A 27,476-nucleotide genomic window follows, 5' to 3' on the forward strand; every position below is an offset into this window, starting at 1 on the left:
AAAAGGAGAAGATCTACACCTTTACATTTGAATAAAATTAAAGATTTGAAAAAAGGTTGTACCCTTTATGGGGCTACATCAGCTTATGTTAAAATGTTACTAGATGGTTTGTCTTATGAAGTCCTAACCCCGAATGATTGGAAATCCATAGCAAGGACATGTTTAGAATGTGGACAAAATCTGATGTGGCTTGCGGAGTTTCATGAATTATGTAAGAACCAAGTCAGATGCAATTTGGAAACAGGAATTAACACACATTTCACTTTTGAGCAATTAGCTGGTGAAGGTCAGTATGGAGAGAATTCAGAACAGATTAATTATACCATGACAGTGTATGAGCAAATTGCTAAGGCTGCAATAAAAGCTTGGGGTTCTCTCCCTGCACAGAAAGATTGGGGGGAGGATTTCACTAAAATAGAGCAAGATCCCAATGAAACTTTTGGGGATTTTGTGGGACGTCTGCAAACTGCTGTCAAAAAAACTACTGGAGAAAATGCAGCTACAGAAATAATGACCAGACATCTGGCTGAGGAAAATGCCAATGAGATTTGCAAGAGAATTTTATGAGGACTAGATAAAAATGCTTCTTTAGAGGAGATCATAAGACGCTGTGCTACAGTAAGAACAAATGCTTTTTACACCCAGACTATTATGAACATGGAAAGACAGGTTCCCTCCTGGCAAGGGACTTCTAGAGAAATTCGTCTATGTTTCCAATGTGGAAAACTTGGACATCTAAGAGCTCAATGTAGATATGGAGATAAAGTGAGAAGACAGGGTGAGAGAAGACCTAAAACTCCATGTCCAAAATGTCACAAGGGCTTCCACTGGGCCTCTGAATGTAGATTGACCCAGGGAAATGAGAAGTGGGGCCCAGCTTCAGCCCCCCAAGTGGGGCATGATGGCAGCCTGGAGAAGTGAAATCTGTTTCTGTTCAGCCTATGTATCCTTTGCCTCCAGGCCTTCTGAGAGTGCTTACAAAACAGTGCTCATCCATACACTGATGTGAGAAACTGGAGAACATATAGCTAATACCCCAGTCACTAACACAGGTAGACAACATGTGATTTATCAACCAGGAGAAGTAGTAGCATCAGGCTTATTGTTACATACCCCTAATAAGCAATCTGGTGACAGTCGCCCAGATTCTGACTCCAATGAACAAAATCCAGCAATATATTGGACAGCAGCTGTGATAGCTGACTGACCTATGCTTACTATTTATATAAATGGAATACCATTAGAAGGATGGGTAGACACAGGTGCAGATCATACAATTATTAGAAGTGCCAACTGGCCCAGTCACTGGCCAAAGATTAAGGCAGACACCTATATGTCTGGGGCAGCTGAAGTTAGTGCTACGCCTTTAATATGTGGGGAAGAGACATTTTACAGCAGATAGGATTACAAATAAGCACTTTGGCTTTTTAGGCAGGGCTGCTGTTGAAGGCCTACCTGCACTCACTAGTTCCTATTCAGTGGAAGACTGATTCACCAGTGTGGGTACAACAGTGGTCCTTAAGAAGTGATAAAATTCAGGCCTTTTTAGACATAGTACAAGAACAACTTAACCAAGGACACTTGCAGCCTTCTCTAAGTCCTTGAAATTCCCCAGTATTTGTGGTGAAAAAGAAATCTGGAAAATGGAGGATGTTGACTGATCTAAGAAGAGTAAATGAACAACTGGAAACTATGGGAACTCTTCAGCCTGGACTTCCATCTCCTACTCAGTTGCCAAGAGAATGGCCTCTTTGGGTTATAGACATTAAGGATTGTTTCTATTCTATCCCTCTAGATAAGGAGGGGATATGAAAAGATTTGCTTTTTCAATGCCTAGTGTTAATTTGCCTGAGCCTTATAAAAGATATGAATGGACAGTTTTGCCATAGGGAATGAAAAACAGCCCTACTATGTGCCAAATGTATGTTGCTGCTGCTCTTGCTCCAGTAAGAAAAGCATTTCCAAAAGTAATATTGTTACATTATATGGATGATATTTTGGGATGTGCACCTGAGGAACAAATGTTAGAAGCATGTCTACAAAAGACCATGGAAATGCTAAAGTACTACAAACTGCATATAGCTAAGGAAAAAATTCAGACATGCTCCTTTTCAATATTTAGGATATGAAGTATATCCTAAGATACTCACAGTACAAAAACTTTCTTTAAGAACAGAAAAGTTGGACACCTTAAATGATTTCCAAAAATTAAAAAAAGATATCCAATAGATGCATCCAGTGTTAGGCTTAACTACCAATCAAATGCAACCTCTATATGACATTTTAAGGGGAGACAGTGCTTTAAATTCACCACGCCAGCTTACAAAAGAAGCACAAAAGGCTTTGAGAGAAGTTGAACTGGCTTTATCCAATGTGGTTGAAAGAGTCACTCAAAAACCCTTGGAAATATCAGTTTTTGCTACAAAAGAGGCACCCACAGCAGTCCTTCATCAAGGAGACAGTGTGATAGAGTGGGTGGTTTCTATTTTTACTTTGCCTTGTAGTTCTAACAGATCTGGGAAGTTTTGTTTGTTTGTTTGTTTTGTTTTGTTTTGTTTTTATGCTACCCAGATGTTTAGGTAAAACTGTATTCACATAATATATACAAGTGCACTCTGCTCAGGTTCAGTGACAACTCAGGGCTCACTAATGGCCAAATGCTCTCCTTGGGGGTGGGTTTCTGCTTGTGTCTTCCAGATTTCCAGATGTTCTACCAAAGATAGATGCAGGAAGTCCCAATGCTAGACATCGCTGTCACTGCCGGGGTCACTCAGTTGTAAATCGTCTTTCAATGTGTTCATCAGCCGGTTATTCTCGGGAAGCCCACTGCTGCTATTCACCACAGGGTTTCTGTGACGGGACTGCAGAGGAGGATGCTGGGAGGATGAGGCTCTGGCGGCGGGCTCCTTGTCTTCACTGCTGGAGCTCTCAGAGTTGGAGGAGCTGCAGTCACTGAGGCTCCTCATCTGCTTCATCTCGGCTCTCAGCTCTCTCTTAATGTCCTCTAAGTGGGGTTCACGGGAAGGATGGTCTTTCACAGGACAGGCTTTTGGTCCAACCGGTGTCTTCTCTGGGTCTCTGAATGGTATGGGAGTCGGTGGTGCCTGTGCAGGGGGCGGTTCTATTCGCACCTGGATTTTGCTGGCTCCCTCAGTTCTGATCTTCTTGACCTGAACGCTGCTGCTGAGTTTTTCCAACATACATTCCCCAGTATCCCGATTAATGAGGAGAATACAGTCTCTCTCATAGGGTCTTTTGTTTCCTTTGAAAACAGTCATTGGGGCTGCAGCTCCGGGGAAGTGAGGCACCATGATGGTGACCTCGTCCCCCCGGCCCACCTGGAACTCACCTTCCCCCATGGGTCTATGGATGCCAGTTTGAAATCATAGCGGATCATGTGGAAGGAGGACTTGGGCCTCTTTTCAAAGCTCTCCCGGAGCGCTCTAGTCACTGCCTAGTGCAGCTCCTGGGGCAGCTTCCTCAGTGCTTCTCAGTATAGTAGTGCTCTGAAAAGTTCTGATCCTCTCTCAGTTGTAATCCTTCTCTGTAAGCAGGTTTCTTGGTTTTCTTCTCCAGCCAGCTTCTTCTTCTTCCTGAATCCTGGCTCTGAATCTCCTCCAGCTTCTCCAGGCCCAATGTTATCTTCTTTTACCCTCCCAGAGAATGGGCATGTGAGAACTCAGGGGCTTGTGAACTTGCTCCTTTTAAAGGTGAAAATTCCTTTAAATATGTAAACTCCTGGTGTGAATTCTGAGCTAGAGAATTGTTTAGATAACCTGAGTTAGCACCTTGTAATCCTAACATCTCCCCATTTCTTTTGATTTAGAGCATAGGGTGGTCATTGAAATATAAATCCATCTATATGGAAGGTATTACACATAATTACATAAATTACATAAACACATAGTAACACAGTAACATAACACATGCTAGAAGTGATGTAACAAATAATTGTCCATTAGTCTCATCTTGTGTTAGGAAATCCAATGATTCCTGCTGGTTTTTAAATTCTTTAACAGTCTTCTTATTAGCCATGCTCTTTCAGTGTCAGATGTTTCTTAGATTTTCTCTTTTGTTTGGAGGTCTTTCTCTTTTTCTGTCTCTCTCTGATGGACAAGGCAAATACGACTCATTGGCACCCATCTGATTCCTTCTCTATCTGAAGAAGTACAAGCAAACCCTCTCCCCCAAGCAGTTAACCTATCTGGTCCCTTCCATTCACCACTTTCTGGGTCTCTCCACATCACCTGGCGATTATCTAAAGACAGTGTTGCTGCTTGTACTGGACACTTCCCTTCTGGTGGGTTATAAAACCTGTCTGCTGGAGCCAGTGCATCTTTGTCAAAAATTAGAAAATTAACGGTATAGAGAACTAAATTTAGATGTTCTCTAGGGTTACCTGTGGCTCCCCCTATCTTTTGTTTTTGGAGGAGTGTCTTAATGTCTCTATTTCTTCTCTCTACTATTGCCTGACCTTGAGGATTAAAAGATATGCCAGTGGTGTGTAAAATCTTATACTGTGCACAAAAGTGTGCAAAATGTTTAGAAGTATATGCAGGTCCATTATCTGTTTTTATTTTTTGTGGCACACCCATAATTGCAAATGCTTGGATAAGGAATTCAGTGACCACTCAGGCTGTCTCTTTTGCTGTTGGCACTGCTAAAGTGAATCCTGAAAAGGTATCTACCACCACGTGGATAAAAGACAGATGGCCAAAAGATTTATAATGGGTCACATCCATTTGCCAGATTTCATTGGATCTCAAACCAAGAGGATTCTTCTGTGGAGGGAGTATAGGAGCGTGGAAAGGAAGGCAATTGTAAACCTAAAGCTCGGGCAGCCGGATGATATTATTTTGTTTGTTTGTTTGTTTTATTTTATTTTATAATTATAACTTTTTTTTGACAGTACATATGCATGGGTAATGTTTTACAACATTATCCCTTGCACTTACTTCTATTCAGATTTTTTCCCTTCCTCCCCCAATCCCCTCCCCCAGATGGCAGGCAGGCTTATACATGTTAAATATATTATAATATATTCTAGATACAATATATGTGTGTAGAACCGAATTTCTTGTTGCACAGGAAGAATTGGATTCAGAAGGTAAAAATAACATTTTACACTCATTTCCCAGTGTTCCTTTTCTGGATGTAGCTGATTCTGTCCATCACTGATCAATTGGAAATGGATTAGCTCTTCTCTATGTTGAAGATATCCACTTCCATCAGAATACATCACCCTACAGTATAATTGTTAAAGTGTATAATGATCTTCTGGTTCTGCTCGTTTCACTTAGCATCAGTTGATGTAAGTCTCTCCAAGCCTCTCTGTATTCCTCCTGTTAGTCATTTCTTACAGAACAATAATATTCCATAACATTCATATACCATAATTTACCCAACCATTCTCCAATTGATGGACATCCATTCATCTTCCAGCTTCTAGCCACTATGAAAAGGGCTGCCACAAACATTTTGGCACATATAGGTCCATTTCCCTTCTTTAGTATTTCCTTGGGATATAAGCCCAGTAGTAGTATGGCTGGGTCAAAGGATATGCACATTTTGATAACTTTTGGGGCATAATTCCAGATTGCTCTCCAGAATGGTTGGATTTTTTCACAACTCCACCCACAATGCATCAGTGTCCCAGTTTTCCCATAGCCCCTCCAACATTCATCGTTATTTGTTCCTGTCATCTTAGCCAATCTGACAGATATGTAATGATATCTCAGAGTTGTCTTAATTTGCATTTCTCTGATCAATAGTGATTTGGAACACTCTTTCATATGAGTGGAAATAGTTTTAATTTCATCATCTGAAAATTGTCTGTTCATATCTTTTGACCATTTATCAATTGGAGAATGGCTTGATTTCTTATAAATTAAAGTCAATTCTCTGTATATTTTGGAGATGAGGCCTTTATCAGAACCTTTAACTGTAAAAATGTTTCCCCAATTTCATACTTCCCTTCTAATCTTGTTTGCATTAGTTTTGTTTGTGCAGAAACTTTTTAATTTGGTGTAATCAAAATTTTCTATTTTGTGATCAATAATGGTCTCTAGTTCTCCCTTGGACACAAACTCCTTCCTCCTCCACAAGTCTGAGAGGTAAACCATCCCATGTTCCTCCAATTTATTTATGATTTCGTTCTTTATGCCTAAATCTTGGACCCATTTTGATCTAATCTTAGTATGTGGTGTTAAATGTGGGTCCATGCCTAGTTTCTGCCATACTAATTTCCAGTTTTCCCAGCAGTTTTTGTCAAATAATGAATTCTTATCCCAAAATTTGGGATCTTTGGGTTTGTCAAACACTACATTGCTATTTTTATTCACTATCTTGCCCTGTGAACCTAACCTATGCCACTGATCAACTAGTCTATTTCTTAGCCAAGACCAAATGGTTTTGGTGACTGTTGCTTTATAATATATTTTTATATAATATATTTATTCTAGATCAGGTACAGCTAGACCACCTTCACTTAATTTTTTTTTCATTACTTCCCTTGAAATTCTCAGCCTTTTGTTGTTCCATATGAATTCTGTTGTTATTTTTTCTAGGTTATTAAAATAGTTTCTTGGAAGTCTGATTGGTATAGCACTAAATAAATAGATTGGTTTAGGGAGTATTGTCATCTTAATTATATTTGCTCAGCCTATCCAAGAGCACTCAATGCCTTTTCAATTATTTAAATCTGACTTTATTTTTTGTGGCAAGTGTTTTGTAATTTTGCTCATATAATTCCTGGCTTTCCTTGGGTAGATATATTCCCAAATATTTTATACTATCAACAGTTATTTTGAATGGAATTTCTCTTTGTATCTCTTGCTGTTGGATTGTGTTGGTAATGTATAAAAATGCTGAGGATTTATGTGGATTTATTTTGTATCCTGAAACTTTGCTAAAATTCTGAATTATTTCTAATAGCTTTTTAGCAGAGTCTTTGGGGTTCTCTAAGTATACCATCATGTCATCTGCGAAAAGTGATAATTTGATTTCCTCATTTCCTACTCTAATTTCCTTGAAACTCCGAGGCTAGAGTTTCTAGTACTATATTGAATAGTAATGGTGATAGTGGGCAACCTTGTTTCACTCTTCATCTTACAGGGAAAGGTTCTAGTTTATTGCCATTACATATGATGTTTACTGAAGGTTTTAAAAATATGCTCCTTATTATTTTAAGGAATAGTCCATTTATTCCTATACTCTCAAGCGTTTTTAGTAGGAATGGATGTTGGATTTTATCAAATGCTTTTTCTGCATCTATTGAGATGATCATATGGTTTTTATTAATTTGATTATTAATATGGTCAATTATACTAATAGTTTTCCTAATATTAAACCAGCCCTGCATTCCTGGTATAAATCCCACTTGGTCATAGTGTATTAACCTGGGGATGATTTTCTGAAGTCTATTTGCTAATATCTTATTTAAGATTTTAGCATCAATATTCATTAAGGAAATTGGTCTATAGTTTTCTTTCTCAGTTTTCGATCTACCTGGTTTAGGTGTCAGTACCATGTCTGTGTCATAGAAGGAATTTGGTAGGACTCCTTCAATCCCTATTTTTTCAAATAGTTTACATAGCATTGGAGTTAGTTGTTCTTTAAATGTTTGGTAGAATTCAAATGTAAATCCATCTGGACCTGGGGACTTTTTCTTAGGAAGTTGGTTAATAGCTTGTTCTATTTCTTTTTCTGATATTGGACTATTTAGACTACTTACTTCTTCCTCTGTTAATCTGGGCAAGCTATATTTTTGAAGGTATTCTTCCATTTCATTTAAGTTATCTAATTTATCGGCATAAAGTTGAGCAAAGTAGCTCCTAACTATTGTTTTAATGAGTTCTCCCTTTTCATTTTCAAGACTAACAATTTGCTTTTTCTCTTTCCTTTTTTTAATCAGGTTTACTAAGGGTTTGTCTATTTTGTTGGTTTTTTCATAGAAAAAATGTCTATTTTACTCTCTGTTTCCAAAACGTCTGGGCAGTTCTCTTTGATAATTTCCTCGAAAATAGTGTCCAAGCTCTTTTTTTCCTCACATTTTTCAGGGAGTCCGATTATTCTCAAATTGTCTCTCCTGAATCCATTTTCCAGGTCTGTTGTCTTTCCAATAAGGTACTTAACATTCTTTTCAATTATTTCCTTTCTCTGGTTTTGCTTGACTACCTCTTGGTTTCTCCTTGAGTCATTCATTTCTACTTGTTCAAGTCTAATTTTCAGTGATGTATTTTCTTCACTCACTTTTTTTATATCTTTTTGTAATTGTCCATTTGTGTTTTTTAGTGAGTTTTTTTCTTCTCTGGAAATTTTTTTCCATTTTATTTTTTAGAGCGCTTATTTCTTTAAACAGCTCATTAATCCTGTTTTCCTTGGAGCTGTTTACCTTTTCCAGCTCACTAATTCTGTTTTCCTTGGAGTTGTTTATCTTTTCCAATTCACTAATCGTGTTTTCCTTGGAGTTGTTTGCCTTTTCTAATTCACTAATTTTATTTTTCAATGATTTGATCTCTTTATCCACTCTGGATAACTTCTCCAGACTCTTTCCAAGCTTCCCTTTCCTTTTCCAATTTCTCTTCTAGCTCTCTTGTGAGATCCTTTTTGATTTCCTCTATGAGATTCTTTTGTATTGAGGAGCAGCTCATATCCCCCTTAGGGGATTCCTCTGGGGATAGTCTGTTTTTAGTCTCCTCAGTATTTGAAGTCTGCTCTCTCTCCATACAGAAGCTGTCAATGGTTAGAGCCCTTTTGAATTTTTTGTTCATTTTGTCAGAATAGGAATCAAATAAAACAAACTGACAAGAGAAACAATTGGTCTGTTTTGCGGGGGATGGGGCTGGATGGTGTTAATGGGCTTCCTCTACAGACTGGGGGTAGGGCAGCAGAGAGCCACTAACAGGAAAGTGATGGCTTCCCCGAGTCTGCACTCTGAGGCTCTGAGAATGTGCTGAGTCAGCCCAGGTGGGGTTTGGGGGTGGCTGGTTCCGAGAGACACTAGCTTTCTGGGGTTTTAATCTTCACCTCCGGTGTTTACACCCTCTCTGCTTCTCCTGGCTTGCTGCCAAGACAGAACATCCACACTGGGGTAAAAGCCTTTTCACAGAAATGGCAGAGATCGTAACTCTCCCCCCTCTTTTTTCTTTGCCTCATTTTGAAAATCAGAATAGTTGCATAATTGCACTTCTCTAATAACATAGGGTCTTTCTCTTCTCCAGGATCTTTCAAACATCTTTGATGGTGGTATTTTCCTTTTTTTATTTAGTACCCTAGCATATAGTTCGTCTGGGCCAGGGTGATTGAACATATAAAAGCAATATAAGAAAACCTAGCTGAATTTTTATTAAGACCCTATGTTATTAGAGAAGTGCAATTATGCAACTATTCTGATTTTCAAAATGAGGCAAAGAAAAAAGTTTTCAAATGATTTAACTGATAGGCCAGTGAGCTTATAGTTGGTACTTGACAAAATTCTAGAAGGCATTTTATATTTCATTTGCAAAAATGAAAAAAATAGTGATTCATCAAGAGCCCAAATTTGTTAAAAACAGGTTATACCACTCTAATTTCATAGCCTTATTGGATAGTATCAATTGGGAGATTGTATAAATAGCAATTACCTAGATTTTAGCAAAGCATTTGATAAAATCCAACATAATCTTCTTTTGGATAAGATATTTCTACCGGACTAGACAAGAAACCCCCAATGAGGGAGAATGAAATTCTAATTGTTAGAAAATTTTCCCCATGACAATAAACTTAAATTGGCTTCTTTTTGACTTCTGCCTCTTACTCTTTTGGGCCAATCAGAACAAATCATTCAGGAGATAGATTTTCAAATAGTTGAAGAAAATTTTCACATCTCCATTAAGTCTTCTCTTCTTCAGTGCTAAATATCCCTATTTTCTTCTATCCAGTTTCTTTGATGGAATGGCTACTCCCATTCTTGATGACTTTCTTCTGCAGGAATTCTAGCTGGTCACTGATCTTCCAAAAATGTAGTTGACACATCTAAACATAATAATGGTCTGCTCAGAAATGAATATAACACTTTAGTTGTGACTTGAGTAAGGCAAAATAGGATTAGGAAGTTGGCCAAGAAATTTATAAGTGAACTATATTTTAAAATTTACAACACAACATCTCATTCATATCTGATTTATGTCAGCTTCATGATAAAAAGATTTGGGAGGACAGGGAGAGAAGAAAGACTGACAGAATTTTTGTAATGAAGTGAGGGAAAAGAGAATAAACTTTAAGATGTTTATTAGCCTCTATCCTTCTCCCATACAATATAAAAGTATCTTTGCCTCTCCTTCTCTCACTTTGTTCCACTCTTCTTCTCTCCCTTTTTTACATTTTAAATATTTTTTTATCTAATACTGTGTCAATTCTTTTTTTCGCATTCACCTTATTCATAGCAAATTTTTTCCTGTGCCCTCATTTTTATTTAGAGTCTGCCTTTGTTTCTTATAATTGATAGGTTGTAAAGTTTTGTTTTCTTAAACAATCATTTTTGGATGGTTTAAACTCTTCACATTTAAATTTATGATTAGTATATATTTTCCACCACGTATCTGTAATATCAAGGTGGGGTTTTTTTAAGTCTAATTTTTTTCTCTTTTCTACAAATACAGTATAATGTCTGATTATTTTAGTTTAATCTTTTCTAAGGCAATCTTATTCCCATTAACTTTCTTCCTTCACCCTTTTGCTCCCTTCCATCCTATTTCTTTAGTTTGGGAGTGTTGTTTAACTTATTAGTTACTTTTTCTTGCTTGTTTTTATTTAATTTTTGCATTCTTCATCCTTTCTCCTCTCACTTAAATAAAATCTCCTTTTAATCAAGTAAAATCCTCCTTCAAACAATTAAATTACTCCTTCCTTTCCTTACTTTAGATTTTCCTTCATTTTTAGCAATTTATTTTCTATGTCTTTTTAATTTAAAAAATATTTTTCTCTTCTTCCTTTGTTATTATCTATTCTATGTCTAATCTAGACTTTTATTTTTTGATTCATTCATATTATGTTTATTCAGTCTTTCTTTAGATTCTATATTCCTTATGGAATTAAAGCTTCTAAGTATTTAATTTGGCTTCCTCTGTCTATACAATTCCTATTTTATTACCCTATAAATACTCCAACCCCATTTTTTCTGGTGTGCCTCATTCACAGAAGTATCAGTTTCTGAAAGTGATATTGCCTCATGGTAAAAATTTTCCTTTGTCCCTGCTTAGATAGTTCATCATTCACTTTTGTCTTCCCTATGGTCATTTTGCCCTTTAGCCTTGAAATCTCCTGCCTAGGTCAGCGTTTCCCCATCTTTTGAGTCTCAGTCGTCCCTAAGAGTTCTGGTGACACTTTTCCTACATTTGGATAGTTTTTCTCTATCAACACTTTATAGATTATACTCCTTATAAATTTTTGATATTTGTTTATAGAATATCTCTCTTCCTCATGGGAGCATTCATCAATGGTACCTCCCTTCACACTGAAACAAGATTTATCCATATTTTCACTCCCTTTTCATTCTCTCTCTTTTTGCCTCTTCAATCATTCTTCTATAGTGCCCCCTAAAGATACTGTAAGACTTATTTTCTCTTTATTGTTGGACACATTGGACACATCATATGTTCCTTTCTGTCACCTTCCTTCCATAGTTCTTTTATGCACCTTCTTATTCTGTAATTTAGTCTTGGAAAAAAAAAACATTGATTCTTCTGTAGGCAGGGTGTTGTGTGGTTTAGTACATGTTTTGGGATATCCCCAACTAGCACATCTATTTCTCCATCATCACTTTTATTTGACTATACACTTTCACCCCTGTCTCATTTAAAAAGAAATTTCTTAGTGATCTCTCTGTTATTATGTTGTTGTTGCTGCTGCCCTTAGTTCTTATATTTGTTTAGTCTTATTCTGTTTCAATTGTGTTGGGTATATGAAAAATAAACGGTCTCTTCATTTCTGATTTTCTTTCAGAAAATATTTTAAACCTCTCAGGATTCTTATATTTTCATTCTCTTCCTACTTCCAGTAGCTATCAATTACCAATCCTACTGTCTACTTCATGGTTGTTTTTTGTTTATTTGGTTGGTTAGTTTTTGCTCCCACTATCTAAATATATAGGTTATTACCATTCTATTAAATCATCACAATTGAAAGAAAAGGAAAGAAAAAGTCCAACTTTGACTACACATGAGTATTTATTTTTCAGGAAAATAAGTTAAATCTCTAAAAGATAAAGCCATATGTTCTAGCTCACACAAGTAGCAAGTAGCAGAACTTAGATTTGAAATTATGTCTTTTGATTTCAAATTCAGAAGTCTTTCCACCTATGCTCTGCTTCTTCTCTTTTTCTTTCTTTCCATAACTCAGCATTTGAACAAATAAGTTTTCAGTACATGCTTATTAAATCAAAATGACTTATGAAATACAATCAGTCCCATTTGTGAAGTTGAAAAACCTGAAAAGAAAAAGAAATACCAATTTTGTTAACAATGAGATTTTATACCCCACTCTAATTTGCCATATTTGAACCTAATCAAAGGGAAGATTCCGGAAGTAAAACAAATGATCAAGATCTCTATAATGTAATACACCACTATGATTTCAGAGTATTGTTAGTAAAGTTCATCATCAGTAATGCTCAATAGAGAAACAATACATTTTGAGAAATGACCAATGGGTGCATTTGTTTTGCTTGCCTGTACTTATTTCTTTCATATCAGTCTTCTAAGGGGTGTAAAGAGAAAATTATTAGGAAGTTACACTGTTACACTAATGAAAATAACTTCAATAACACTTTTGGGTTTTTTTAGTAACTAAAATCATACACATATATATTGAATAGCTTATCTTTTCATTGGGGTAGGGAGGAAAGTGAGAGAATTTAGAACTCAAAGTTTAAAAAAAAAGAATTTTCAAAATTGTTTTTACATGTAAACTGGGGAAAAATAAAATACTATTTTTTTTAAAAAAGGAAAAAAAGATCTAAGAGAGACAACCAAATTACTATCCTTTTATTAATGATCTCCTGGTCTTTTAATAAAATTGTTAAATTACTCAGAACTATGTTTCTCAAGCATTTTTAAAAGTAATATTTATGGTGGTCATAAAGGGATCAGAGCCTTTTACTCTGAATTCCCCTCAACTGGGCCCACAAGAAGTTTTCTGTTAGGACTCTGGCCATAATCTGTCTCTCCCTTCTACAAGTAAACAGAAGACAATGTTGAGGATGAGAAGGTCATGAGATGTACAAGTTTTCAGTTAGATTCATCCAGTAGCAAGACAAAGTCAATATAACTGGTGATGGCTCAAAGTGCAGTGGATGACCTTGACATTTTTGCTCTCAAAACTAAGCTTTGAGTGATCTACGTTGCCTTCTTCATTAACCTTCATTGCTGTTAGAACAAATCATTCTCATATAGCCAAGGGGACATTTTCACATGCTTGGTTTGGATATCTCCCTAACTCACTAAAAGGTTTAGAAGCCCTCAGTTACCCTCAATCTGATTTATTAATGTGTAGAAATGATTTCCCAGGATGTAGCTGCTACACATGCCACAGCTTCTTTGAGTTATAGGTTAGAGTTGGGTGAATCATGTAGACACCAAAGGTGAAAGCAGCCCAAGGGTTTGACAAACCTCACCCTGAACATACCTTATACCCCACTATTTTTCAAATATATTAATCTTAAAGGGCAGAAATTGATCATGGACCAATATCTTAATTCATGTATTCATTCTCAAAGTGGATGATAATGTTAGGGAGATAATGCCATGACATGCAAATAAATTGGATTTAAATAAGCGAGGGCTGTGCAAGGTCACTTGCCTCAATTATCTTGTACCAAGATATGGTCAAAAGAGATATGAGATAAAAAGAGAGATATCACAAGATAATTAGAAGATGGAACATATTACCTATCAGAATCATGAAGAGGATTAAAGAATAATATGTGAAAAAAACAAAAGATAGCATTTCATATATAAAAGGATACTTTTGATTACATTAAAAGTTTTTGACAAATAAAAGCAATGTAGCCAAGATTAGAAGGAAAGAAGAAAATTGGGGAAGAACTTTCATGGGCAATCTCTCAGATAAATTTCTTACTCCTCAAATATATAGAAAACTTATAAAGAATAGAAACCAGTCCCTGACAGATAAATAGCCAAATAATATGAACAGGCAGTTTTTCAATGAAAAAATGAAAGCTATAAGAAGTCATGAAAAATTATCTAAATTATTATTGGTTAGAGAAATACAAATTAAAACAACTTTGAGATATTATCTTACAGCTATCAGATTGGCTAAAATGACAGATGCTCTTTAATTAGGAAATGGGCTGAACAAGTTGTAATATTTGATTGTTGTTAGGATTCTTACAAGATGCTAATTTAACATGGTTCAGTATGATTGATCTGATCCTACAAGGAGATGTTATGGGCCAGAACTTGAAACAAGGTAATGTGTCATGACCCTGGATATCTTACAATCAGCAGGAGTCAGGATAAGCAAAAGTCTTTATTCGTGTTCTTTTGAGGTCTCTCTCAGGGGATAGATAGAGGAATCTCTCCACCTCCTTCCTCTCTCTCTACTGCCAAAGAATGAATCTCTTCCTCCTACTCCCCCCACTGATCTCACTTCCCCTTCTTTGTCCACACCCACTGATCCAGCCAACACAGAATAGTTAAGTAGGATCATCCTCCAAACATGTTAATAGAGAATTGTCCAATTGGTAATTAGCTTCAAGTGCTAGGTTACCTTGCATCTGCTCAGTTGTAGCCCTTTACATCTCCCGCTTTCTTTTGCTTTACAACAAAGGTGGTCACCTTCTTCTCAGGAAAGGAGATGAAAGCACTAAAAAGGAGATAATCACGCCTTCCCTGATATCTCAGGAAGGGAGATGAAAAGCACCAAAGGAAAGTGGGGATTGCTAGCAGGTTTCTGGCTGAAGAATTTTATTAGAGACAGGTATGCACAGCATGGGAGGTATTACACAAGTACATAGCAATAATGCACAGGCTATTAGTGATGACTCTCCCCACAGTCAATGCAGGCTCGATGTGGTGTAACAAACATGAATTGTACATGCAAGTAGTGATATAACAAACAATATAAATCAACACGGTCTTGTAAAAGATTTCCAGAAGTCTTAGAAGGAGGGTATGTAAACAACAGTCACACATACGCCTTCTTCAGCAACCAAGACATAGTCCAAAATCAATCTATTATCTATTGCTTCACGAGTCAGGGAATTCAATGATCCACAAAGTTTTTGAGGTCCTGCAACAATCTTTTTTATATGTTAGGGAATTCTTTGAAATATCAGTTTTTGCTACACAAGAGGCACCCACAGCAATCCTTAATCAAGGAGACAGTGTGATTGAGTGGGTGAACCTCCCAGCACAACCAAAACAAAGCCTTACTCCTTACCCAGTGCTTGTGGCTAGAATTTTATTAAAGGCTATTAAGCAAGTAGTACAATTATCTGGGATAAGACTTGACAAGATATACACCTTCTATGCTAATGCACAAATTAATGTGTGCTGTGAAACCATCCCAGAGTGGCAAATTTTATTAGCCATGACTCCACATTTTACACATGGGTCTCCATTAAAGATAACCAGACTATTACATAATTGGCAATGGATTCTTGAAGAAAAGATTTCTAAAGTTCCTCTTAAAGGACCAACTGTTAGGTTCTTACTAAGTGTTAATGAGATAATGAGATATTAGATTCTTACTAAGTGCTAAGTTGGTACTTGACAATTCTCTAGTTCTGGCCATAACTGGGAGTTTTACTTGTGAATTTCTGGGGAAGAGCTTGCATGCTTAAGAGGAGCAAGTTCATTGGTTGAAGTAATTTTTCCCAGAAGCCCTTGCATTATCCCACGCCCATTCTCTGGGAGGATAAAAGAGGGCAGCTCTGGAGGAAAAGCAAGTCTCTGCTCTAGACCAGACTTGAGACAGCTCTCTGCAGGAAGGGAAATCACTTCTCTGGACCAGAGTTAACGGCAACTGTCTGGAGACAACGGTTCTCTACAGGAAGAAGAATCTGTCCTAGAGATTTGAGTTGACACAGCAGATCTCCTCCCAGAGAGCAATCAGCAGCTTCTGGAGACAACAGCACATTGCAACCAACTAACTTTATAGATGCATCTAAACATAATATTTGTGCTGTATACTCTGGAGACTTAACTATAACAAGAATAGTAAGAACTCCTTTTCAGTCCACTCAGCAGAATGAATTGTATGCAATCATTCTAGCTCTTATTTATTATCCGGGAGACATAAATATAATATCTGATTCGGCCTATTCAGTAGGTGTGATACAAAGAATTGCCACAGCCCAAATAAAATTTGTAGCCTCCAATATATATCAGCTCTTTAAGGAACTTCAAGAGCAAGTGAGAAAGCATCCAGGTAAGATTTATATCTTGCATGTCCACTCTCATAGTGGACTTCCAGGTCCTATTTTTAATGGTAATTCAAAGGCAGATAGCCTTCTGACTATGTTGGCCAATACACCTTTATTCCAAGAAGCCCAAGAATCTCATTCTAAATATCATCAGGCTACCCAAGCTTTACGTTTACAATTTGGAATAACAAGAGAAGAAACTAGGAGCATAGTAAAAGCCTGTACAGCTTGCCTTCCTTTCCATGCTCCTACACTCCCTCCAGGGAAGAACCCTCATGGTTTCAGACCTAATGAAATTTGGCAAATGGATGTGACCCATTAGAAATCTTTTGGTCATCTATCTTTTATCCACATTGTGGTAGACATCTTTTCAGTATTCACTTTTGCAATGCCAGCAGCCCCAGTGGTCACTGAATTCCTTATACAAGCATTTGCAATTATGGGTGTGCCACAAGCGATAAAAACAGACAATGGACCTGCATATACTTCTAAACATTTTGCATACTTTTGTGCACAGTATAAGATTTTACATACCACTGGCATACCTTTTAATCTTCAAGGTCAGGCAATAGTAGAGAGAAGAAACAGAGATATTAAGACACTCCTCTAAAAACAAAAGAAAGGGGGAGCCATGGGTAACCCTAGAGAATTTCTAAATTTAGTTCTCTATACCACTGTTTTTTAAATTTTTGACAAAAATGCACTGGCTCTGGCAAACAGATTTTACAACCCACCAGAAGGGCAGTGTCCAGTGCAAGCAGCAACACTGTCTTTAGATAATCATGAAGAGATCAGAAACTGGTGAATGGAAGGGACCAGATAGCTTAACTGCTTGGGAAAGAGGGTTTGCTTGTATCTCTACAGATGGAGAAGGAATCAGATGGGTGCCAATGAGCCATTTTCATCTTGTCCATTGAAGAGAGATGGAGCAGACCCTTGAAGCGAAGGAGAAGACCCAAGAGTAATGTACTTAGTTCACACCTTTAAAGGAGTTTACTCATTGGCTCACACATTAGAATTCACACCTTTAGAGAGTATATATAAGGAGGAAAGGAAAAGCCTGCTCATGGAGTTTGGGAGATTCACAACTAGGATTGACTTCTGGAGATTCACAAGCCACAGAAACTCAAAATCCCACTCTTTGAAGCTGAGTAAAGATTCATTCCCACTTCCACCTTTGTGCTGGCTGGAGACATTGGGAAGAAGAGAGGCTGAAGCTGGCAGAGACAAAGAACTAGCAGCAAGAGTTCTCGGGAACCAAGGAGAGAGGAAGGTCTCCAGAAAACTAGCCCAGCCCCTAGTGAAGGAGATAAGATTTTGGAAGAGACAATAAAGGATTTGGACTTTAACTCCTGGCTGCATTTGGGATTATTGAACTGAATTGAAACTAAGGCTGCCTCCAGAAGCTCTCAAAGAAATCTGCTCCAAGACAACTATTGTAATTGAGAGAAAAAGAACCTTACAGATTGTGATGGAATACTTTTATGATTTAAGAAATGATGGCTTAGATTTCTTGATTCCTCCCAGAGTGGGTGGCGGCCATGGGTGCTGGCAGTTGGGAGCCACTGGGGAAAGGCACTTAGCCTGCTTTTTTTTTTTTTTTCAGGAGGTGACCTCGAGTTTCCTTTCCCTTCTTAACTTCTAGCCCAGTGCTGCTGATCAACTCACATTCTTTTGCTAAACACCCAGAATGATGTCTGGTGACTGAGCCACAGAGAGGCAGCAGACTATGTCCCCTCCCAAAAAAGTGAAGAAAGCAGAAAAGAAATCAGAAGAGGAAGAGAATCCATATGACCTTGAAGCTTGGAGTACTCTTATTTAAGAGGCAGAGTGATATAAGATTACCTTTCCTTCTTTATGAGTCCACACGTTTTGGTGGTGGAGTAAATATTTACATGATCATAATATTGTAATTGCTGTTTATTGATTTTTAATTTTTAGAATCAACCTATAGACAAAGCACGGAAGACATATGAATGCCTTGAAGCTCATTCCCTACTTCTGGTAGATTCTGAAAACTTCACTGAAGCAGAGGTTAATATTTTTTAAATTTTACTTTCCTTATGTAACAACTTTAGGAATTAAAGTTTACACAATAATAATAATAGAAAATAGCAAATTATGGGCATAACATAGGACAAGGAGGATTTAAATGTCTCTTGCCTTTATTTTGTAAAATAGGTATAAAGGAGAAATTAAAATAATTCTGAAATTTGAGTCTTTCACAAGCTAATGATTGTTGCATTTTTGCAACAATATTAACAGTTTCAATGATTAAAAAAAGAAATAAAAAAATGTTGGGCTAGTTGATTTTTAGAAAATCAAGCCTCGGACCTATTGAGGAAGAGCTATCTACATCCAGAGAAAGAACTGATAAGTAGAAATATGCAGGGTATAGTTTTACATATATGTATACATATGTGATATACATTCATGTTTAATTGTAGGTTTGATGAGGGAAAAAAACCTTCAAAACAGACAAAAGAAAACTTAGAAAAAAGTACAGAAAAGTGGATACCTTTGAAAACAATCATAGTATTTATTACATAGATTTTCCTCAAAAAATATGAGCTTATGGAAATATATTGTTTTATATTTAATCTTCTCTTTATGTTCTGCTATGTTATGTGAAATCTTTTCCTTTTCTTATTTTCTATGTAAGTTTAAAATGAATAAATTTTTTAAATCTCAAAAAAAAAAAACCCTGATGATCTCCATCATCAGCTTTATCATCTCCAGAGTCAATTCAATTGTATACAATTCACATCTAAGCTAAATGCCTAATTATTATTATGTACTCACTAAAGTAACAATAAAAACAAATAAACAAATAATGAAATAAAGGGGAAAATAAATAATCAAGATTATTATATAAAGAAAATAAAATTGAAGAATAAGAAATTCTTCAGAATACAGTAGGCAACAATTCAGATCAAGGATTCAGTCCCTCTTATTGGGAAAAAAAAAAAAAAAACTGAGCAAATGAGCAAAATGACCATGGGGAGGACAAAACTCAATAATGAGCTATCTAATCAAAGACAAAGGGAAATTCTTATAATGGGACAGCATGCAGTCACATGCAGAAACTGATACTTCTAAGAATAAGACACAATGAGAAGTTTACAAGACAATAAGATAGAAACTATATAGAAGTGATCATAAGTCCTTTGGATTTACTGATATTGTTTGAACAACTATCGTCAATTTGGCTTATTCTTGGAAAAACCTCAATGGTGTCAGTTCACTTAGCAACAAGGGGAAAATATATGGATAATATGGACCAATCTTTTATTTATAATATTTTTAGTAAAATACAACCATGACATTTTTTTCCCAAAAAATTCAGGGACTTAGGATCCTAAGTAAGTCTCTCATATTGTGTCTAAATTCCATTTAATCTCTCCATAGTCTTTATGGTAGAAAGCCAAAGTTGATTTTATTGGGCAACAACAAAAAGGCAAGGAATAAGTAGGTTATTATATGCCAATCTTTTGATTGTTAATCTGATTATATTACCAGTCTAATCTTTTGAGAAATTGCTGCTGGACCCACAGGGGTTTCAGTGCCATGCCACACTCTGTATTATATCTAAGCATGCAATTTGGACCAAATTTAGTTCTGAAGAACCCAGTTTCTAAAAAAGAGGAAGATAAAATGTCATTCTTCTCACATTCTTCATCTTATTAAATTTCCATCTGAATTGTTCCTTGAATGATTTTAGTTGTACGAAAGATTATGGTTCACATCTTGGATCTTCCAGAGAAAAAGAGGAGTAAAATACATACCCAATATTTAACATGAATTAGATATGTGGCAGGTAACTTATTCCTGCACACAAAAGAAATACCAAGTATAGAATGTAACATGAATAAAATGACTTAAATAGAATTCAGGAACTTATAACTACTATTACCACATACTAAGAGACTGATATTTAAACTTCTTCAGAACATAAAGTGGTTTTCTAGCCATTTTTCCAATTCAACTCAATTTTGCCCTTTTTAAACAATTCCTAGAATATGTCTGCTGGGCAAATGATCAGGCTCTAGTCTAGTCAATCCTTTTAAGGGTAGCTGTCTTCTCCAGAAGCACTGAAGTGGTTGCTAGGATACTTTTTTTCTTTGGTCCTGGACTTCCCAACTATGAATTATCCATGTTCTCCTTTCTTTTCCAGAAACAGAGCTTAACCCTAAAAGGCAGGGACTATTTAATTTCTATCTAATTTTTATTTCCTGCTAATACAGTGCTTGCACATAATTTAAGAATTTTTTTGTTTAATTGAATTAAAATAGACATTATCTAAGAATAATTGCTCCAAGGACACAGAATTCATCTCCTTGTCTAAGATATACTTTGATGGTCTATTACTTTTGCTGCCACTATTGACTCATGTTCATGAAGCTCCTGGCTTCTTCACCAATTGTTCTCTCTTGGGTACAAACAGATACCTGAAGAACTATTGAAATTACACAGTTTTGAATTTATTTGCTGTATTTGTTCTTTAGTTACATAGTTGTAATCACTGTATATATTTGTTTCTTGAGTTCTGTTTTCCTCACTCTGTATTATTTCATATGTCTTTACATATTTTTTAAAATTTTTCAAATTGCTTGTTTCTTATGGTACAGTAACATTCCATTATAGGCAGAAAGAAAAATTTAATTAGCTAGTCTTCAGTCATTGGACACCTGATTTGTTTCTATTTTTTTGATATTACAAATGTTTCTAAAAAAAATTTTTTTTATAAAGACACATACTTTGTTTGCTTATCAATTACTTCCCTAAAATTTAGTTCCAATAGAGATCAATAATACAAGTCAGAGGCGGAAATACTTTTGTACCTTTTAGTGTACAATTTTCTATTGCTTTTCAAAAGTTAAACTAATTCACAATTCCAGCAGCAATATAAATTTCTGTGCCATAATGGTTATGCTAGTGAGGGGTTTGTCACCTTTTTATTGTCTTTGTTAATTTGATTGGCATCAAGTAGAATCTTAGAGTTCTTTAATTTATATTTCTCTGAGCTTTAGAAATTCTGAACATGTTAAAATGTTTCTTGATATTTTGGTTCTCCACTAGAGAGCTATATGTTTGCATATTTAGCCATTTATGTATTGAAATATGGCTCTTAAACTATGTTTGTCACTTTCCCATAAATCTTGGCTGTCAGAATTTTATCAACATTATTGAATGAATAAGAAAAAAAGTTTTCGCCCCAGTTCATTTTTTTGTCCTGGATGCATTACTTTGTATTGTATTTTTTTAAGTTTTCTATTCTTATATAATATCATAAATCTATTATTACTCTAATTTCCTATAAACCAAATCTGATCAAGAATGTTTATTCTTACCACAATATGAAAGATAAAGCATTTCTTTGGGAGTTTTTTGAATGTAATAGATGTAAATATAGTATAAATATAAATATTGCTATTAGTATCATTACTTCATATGGAATTAATTGTAGTGTATAGTGTGGTATGTTAGTATGGTACCTACTCCATCCAACCTCCATTTAACTACTAAAGTGATTTTTCTAAAGCACAGGTCCAATAATATCAATCTTTTATTCAATAAATTTCATTGGCCTTCTGTTGCCTCCAGGAACAAATCACAAAGCTTTCTTTGGAATTAAAAGCCGCAATCCAATTTTTCCTTTCTTATACACCTTACTTGCCAGACAAGTATTCTTCCTAAGTATTCCAAGGATAATATCTTCTACCTCTCAGATCCAGACATTTCTCTAGCTGTTTCCATGCCTGGAATATTCTCCTTTTTCAATTTTGGCTACTGACCTATCCTGCTTCCTTTAAGTCTCAACTAAAATCCCTTCTTCTACAATAACCCTTTCCTAACCCTTATTAATTTCAATGCTTTCTCTCCACTAATTACTTCCTATTTGTTCTGTATATAGCTTCCTTTGTATACATATATAGGTATGTATGTATATTTGTGTGTATATGTATGTATGTATGTATGTATGTATATAGATTGTAAGCTCCTTGAGAGCAAAAATTATATTTTGCTTCTATTTCCTGAGCACTTAGCATTATGCTTGACATATAGTAGGTGCTTAATAATTGCTTATTGGTTGTTTGTCTGATTTCTCACTAAAATGTCATTTGTTTTCCTAGTAATTATTATGGTTGATTAATAAATGTCATTCTTAGTATTCTATATTCTGAGATTTATGACACTAGACTATTATGTGTAGCTATTTCTCATTATTATTTAATCTCTTCCATGAATTTGTTTTTCTTTTTTAAAAAATTCATTGGAAGATAGTTTTATTAATTACTATTCAATTTAAGATCTGGGACTATAAATACCCTTTCCTCTTTTTTAAATTTTATAAATTCCCTTTAAATTATTAACCTTTTGTTCTTCCATTTTGTATCTTCCATTTTCCATCTTGTTTTTTTGTCCAATTCCATAAAATATGCCATTGTTATTTTGATTGGTAAAACATTAAATCTACAGACTACTTTGGGTATCTTTTCTAAGTTATCTTAGCCTAACATGCACATTTTCTTCTTTTTCCAATTATTTAGTTCTTCCTTTATTCCTTTTAAAAATATATTTTAGTTGACTTTTTATATGTCCCACATTTAAGTAAACTAATTCTGGCATATTTAATTCTTTTAAAATAATTTTAAAATATAACTTATTTTTCTGATTTTTTCCTGACTTTAATTAGTGATTTATAAAAATAATGATTTTTGTGGGCTTATCTTATATACCAACATTTTAGGTTTCTTATTATCTCAATTTTGGGATTTTTTCCAAAGAAAGTATCATATCAATACAAAATATATATAGCTAATCTCCCATTTACCACTGACTGTGCCTTGCATTTCTTTCCCAGCTTTTAATGACATAACAAGCATTTCTAGAATTGTCAAATAATTGTAAGGCAAATAGGCAGCCTTGTTTTTTCCCTTTTCTGAGTAGGTAAAGTTCTTCAATTTCTCAATATATACAAAGTTAGCTCTTGAAATAAATATTTCTAATCTATTAAAGGGGGGTAATTTTCCATTTTTTATCTTTTTAAAGTATATTTCATCAAAAGCTTCAGTTGATACATAATTTTATTTTTACATTATTTATTATGCTAATTATCTTAGTAATATTAAGCAATCTTTGAATTATTACTATTAATTCTACTTGCTCATAATGAATAAACTTTATGAATTGCTATATTCTGAACAACTAGATAGCACAGTGGATAGAATGCTGGACCTGAAATCAGGAAGATCTAAGTTCAAATATGGCCTTAAACACTTATTAGCTATGTGATCTTCAGCAAATCATCTAAGCCTATTTGTTTTTGTTTTCCATAATTGCATCAAAGTGCCACTCCAGTAGTTTTGCAAAAGAAAAATTAAAAATCATTATATTTATATATATATATATATATGCATATATATATATATATATATATACATATGTATATATATAATTTCCAAATGGAGTCATGCAGAGTAGTACTTATAGTATACATCTCAGTATTTTATATTTTCACAATGGTTTTCATTAATTATATTGATTTATAGTTTTGCTTCATTGCCTTGCAATCCCTGATTTAAGATAGTGTCATATTTATAGGATTGAAAGAATTATACAGAGTGCCATCTTTATTTTTGAAAACAGCATATGTAGGATTATTTATTCATTGAATGTCCTATAGAATTTTCTATAAATTCATTTGGCTCCTGGTTTTTTTTTTTATTTCTGCAGATACTCATCTATTTCTCCTATAGACTCAATATTGTTATTTTAAAATGCATAGTATCTAATGATTTTCTTTAATTGTTCATTCTTTATTGTGATTCCCCTTTCTTGTATTTTATTGTAGTTTTCTTCTTCTAGTTAAATTACTAATGACTTTTGTCTGTCCTATTGATTTTTTTAAAACACAAGGTCTTCATTTTGTTTATTAATTTCATTAGGTATTTTGAGTTTTCTTTTTTGGTTGTTGTTTTTTTTTCCTCTGTGAGGGGACTTTAAATTCTATTCACTTCTCTTCTGATTTTAGACATTTCTTTTTTGTACTTATGTAGTTATCCACTTTTTAAAACTGAGAACTAAAATCAATTTTTCCCTTTTCTGTTAATTTTTTTCAGAGAACTAAATTTGACTTTAAAAGTGCTCTCCTGATCTTCCCAGTACAATGTAAAATTCCAGCCCTAAATAACAGCTACAGATAATTCTTATTTATTTGGTGAATTTCAATTTTAAAGCTATCTTTATCTGAAATTCACTAATTTGCTCTTCTTCAATTGTTGTAACCTATTTTGGCCATTCTGATAATTATTTGGAAATTTGTTCCTGGTTTGACTTCATATCAAAAAGTTTTAGGGTTTTTTTTCCTTCCCTAAATAAAGATATTTTCTGAAATATTGGCCACACACACACACACACACACACATTTTGTACATATATACATACATATACATATCATATATATATGCACATATACATGTACATATCTCCTATTCTTCAGCTAGTCAAAAAATTTGTGGAGAAACCCAATCTCCCATGAAAATTATGTTACAAGATTTTTCTTTATCTCCCTTGCTATCTGTAAGTGATACTAAGTGATTCAAATTCTAGGAATTGGTATCTTTGTTTCTTGGCTATAACACAAGAGAATCTGGGAAAAGGAGAGGCTTAGGATGGCTTTTTCTTCCATGTCTCTACGTTTCATTATAAAGAGCTGTCAAATTTGATTTGATTGATGTCAAACATCGATTATGTGTATTTAAATCTTGACTTCTGGAACCTCTGATTTTTCTTTTGCATCCTTTCATCTCTGTCTTTTTGTGACAAAACTATCTTTAGCTTTTTCTCCTATATGTCTTACTACTCTTTTTCTCTGACTTGATCTTTATACACTTAATGAGTGGATCCCTAAAACTGCTTTGGACCATTCATTTCCCTCTATACTATATCACTTAGGGATTTCATTAGCTATCATTGGTTCAACTATTACCTTGATGAAAATCATTCCCAAAACTCTGCATGTATATATATATATGCATACATAATTTTGGGAACTCTCTATCTTTCTATTCAAATGCTCTTCTTTTTAACATTTTTCAGTTACTCTTGAGAGAAAGCTTTTAACTTCAGTGTCATACTAAGCTATTCATTTTCCCTCACCACACAATTCCAATATATATCTTTTCATTTTTATTTCACAACATATATCATACATGATCTCTTCTTTCTACTTGTATAGCCAACAAAGCCTCTTCACCTCTCACTTGCACTAAGAGAATAGTTCTGCTTTAAACCTCTCCCTCCTTCAGTTTATCCTTTGTTCACCCACAACTAAAGCATATCATTCCCTTTCCAAATGGGCTCCCTATGACTCTAAAGATAAGGCTGAGATTATAAGTCTTGGGGGGGGGAGAAAAAGAGACCCCAAATAGGAAAAGGATTTCATTGATATGTCTATGTGATACCTCATTGGCAACCTTGAGTGCAGTTTCCACCTGAGAGAAGGCTGCATAGTGCCATAAAAAGATTGAAGAACTTAAGTGCATTGAATTTTTAATTTTAAGATCTAAGTTCAAATTCAAACTCTACCACTTACTATATCAAGATACCACTTTATCTCTCTGGTCCTCAGTTTTTACATCTGTAAAATGAACGTATGGATGATCTCTGAAATCCATTCTGCTTCTGTGATCCTATTGTGAAGGAAGGAAACCTTGGCTGCCAGCTCTGTGCCAGGCACTGTGCTAACCACTTTTCAGAGATCTTATTCAATAGAGTAACCCTGAGGTAGGAGCTATTATTTTACAGTATTTTACAGTAGGAGCTACTCATTTTACAGGTGAGGAAACTAAGGCAATTAGGGATTGAGTGATTTGTCCAGGGTCACATAGCTAATAAATCCTCAAGACTGGATTTCAATTCAGGTCTTGCTGTTACCAATCTAGAGCTTTCTAGTAAGCACTGTCACCCCTCCCCCAAATGCCTAATTAATTTCTAATGAACACTTCATGTGTTGCCAATATCCCACTATAGATTCCTACTACTTTTGTTATTTTTCTGTGTTATATTTTCTGTAGAAAAAAATGGGCTCCCTATACCATCTAAAACCAAATATAGATTATACTGTCTGGCATTTCAACCTCTTCACAATCTGGCCCCTTCCTACTTTCCATTCTTCTTATATTTCATCCTTTTGTGTGCACTATATGAACTATGCATTTGCTCTGGAAGCTCCATATTCCTGGAATGTCACTCCCTATCCTCAAGGATAGTATTTTCTAAAAGAGAGAAATTGGGGCTATATATATATATATATATATATATATATATATATATATATATATATATATATATATATATGTATATATATATATATACACACACACACACACACATATATATATATATATCTTGTAAAAGTAATTATTGAAATTATGAAATTTAATGAGATGGCCATAATCATCATTATTATTAATATTACAGTAATTACAATCATAATCATTACATTAATAATAACAGTGACAATGACTATTTATACATAGCTACTCTGTACCAACTATTATGCACATAATAGTTAATATCTCATTTTTTCTCACAACAATCCTAAGAAATAAATAACCTTATTTTCTCCATTTAATAGATGAAGAAATTGTGACAAACAAAGGTTAAGCCTTAAGTTAAATCAATGAGGTTAGATATAAACTTAGATTTTCCTGATTTCAGGTTTCACTCCATACACTATGTAGAGAAAAGAAGGCACAGGACAAAATCTGGGGAGAAACTCACCCATAGTCATTTTGGAGGGGATGAAATGATGGGTTAAGAGATGATTGATTATAGCCCACCAATGAAGTTTGAGGAGAAAGATGTGACAGAAAAAACCAAGTTAGAGCAGTGATGTAGATAGAAATATATAGGAGAAGAGAGTAGTTGGCTCATTCAAAAGCTAAAGAGAGCTCAAGTAAAAACTGAACAAATGCTATTGGGTCTAGCAGTGAAAAGATGGGTGTTAATTCTGGACAAGAGTAGCAAGCTGGATTCAGCCTGATAC

The 27,476-nt window shown here is 34.9% G+C and overlaps 1 pseudogene; it reads right to left on the bottom strand.

Moving 5' to 3' along the window:
* Window positions 1-2,741: 2,741 nt before the first annotated feature.
* LOC141552993 (ELL-associated factor 1 pseudogene) lies at window positions 2,742-13,401 on the bottom strand (annotated as a pseudogene).
* Between the last annotated feature and the right edge of the window lie 14,075 nt (window positions 13,402-27,476).

Source organism: Sminthopsis crassicaudata, chromosome 2 (assembly GCF_048593235.1).
Source record: "Sminthopsis crassicaudata isolate SCR6 chromosome 2, ASM4859323v1, whole genome shotgun sequence".
Taxonomy (NCBI): Eukaryota; Metazoa; Chordata; class Mammalia; order Dasyuromorphia; family Dasyuridae; genus Sminthopsis; species Sminthopsis crassicaudata.